Raw genomic sequence first — 1254 nt, 5'->3', positions numbered from 1 at the left:
TCCGCCCAGCTTCTCTGAAGCAGTTTTGCTTCTCCTTGTGGCGTGAAGTCCCAGTGCGCCTGTGATGTGATGGTGTGTGGGGGGTGCTGCTGCACTCGTGAAGTGGCCCCTTCCTGACCTGCTCAGCATGGAGTGCCTCCTGCAGAACGGATGGCGAGGAATGAAGCTCCTCAGCCTGATGATCCTGTCAGGCAGGTCAGGCTCCACCAGGAGAGGCTGAAGCTACGTGCTGCTGGGAGGCACCTCCGGAGCCTGTCTGAGGATGGAATAAATGAGCAATGCTGGTCATTCGGCACCGGTTAATTTGTGGAATGCCTTCGTCATTCTGCTGTGCAAAGGTGACCTGTGGCAGTGGAGCCATAGGACAAGACATGCCTGACTTTTCAGAGTACTGCCAGAAGGCTTTTGAGGAGTCTCTCTTGAATTACATATCCTCTCTTAATTGAACCCTTGTAAGGCACTTTCCAGTAAGTGTTCCAAAAACCTCAATTCACACTTCTGCTTAGATCCTCTACAAGAGGTCTGATGTTTGAGCCAGGCAGGCTGCATTCCATCAGTTTAGTCAAGCAACAGGGAAAAACAGGAGTCAAAATTCTGTGGAGATGATATGAAGTGAGTGGGCAAATGCCTGAGAAAAGGTGGATCAAGTAGGGGTGTGAAGAAGTGTGGAGACAGATGGGGTAAAGAAATGAAAATGAGTTGTGTGCAGCCCGGGCTGTGACTTCAGTGGTCTGCACTGTGTACCAAAGAGAAAAGGCTGTGCTGGTGCTGGGAAACAGCTCCTTGACCAGCTCAGTCACTGGCACATGCTGCACTGTCTGTGAGCTTTGAGGCAGTGCTGTGACAATCTGAAATGTGCCCGTGTGATGCTTTGCTTCAGAGCTCTTGCATTAAGCAGGGATACTTGACGCATCTTGGACTGGAGCTGGACCCACACAGGCACTGATCTCCCTCTGGGCTTCAGGGGGGAGAGGGGCCTGGTGTAGAAGTAGCCCTGAGGTTACACATGGCCTGGTGCTGTCTCATAGCAGCAGGGAGGAGGTAGCTGTCCTGGTTTTTTCTTGTCCCTAAACAGATTGTCAGGGATTTCTCTGAAGTACAAGGGCACAATTAATGTAACCAGCACATTCAGGTTCCTCACTGTGGTTATTTGCAACACAGAGACACTTAAACCCTGTTTTGTTAGCTTAGCCAGGGACCAAGCAAAGACTGTTTCCTTCAGCATCCTGTATTTATTCCTGATTTGGTTTGAGG

The sequence above is a fragment of the Corvus brachyrhynchos genome, unplaced genomic scaffold (genome assembly GCF_000691975.1).
Source record: "Corvus brachyrhynchos isolate BGI_N302 unplaced genomic scaffold, ASM69197v1 scaffold27, whole genome shotgun sequence".
Taxonomy (NCBI): domain Eukaryota; kingdom Metazoa; phylum Chordata; class Aves; order Passeriformes; family Corvidae; genus Corvus; species Corvus brachyrhynchos.
This window is presented reverse-complemented; position numbering follows the sequence as displayed.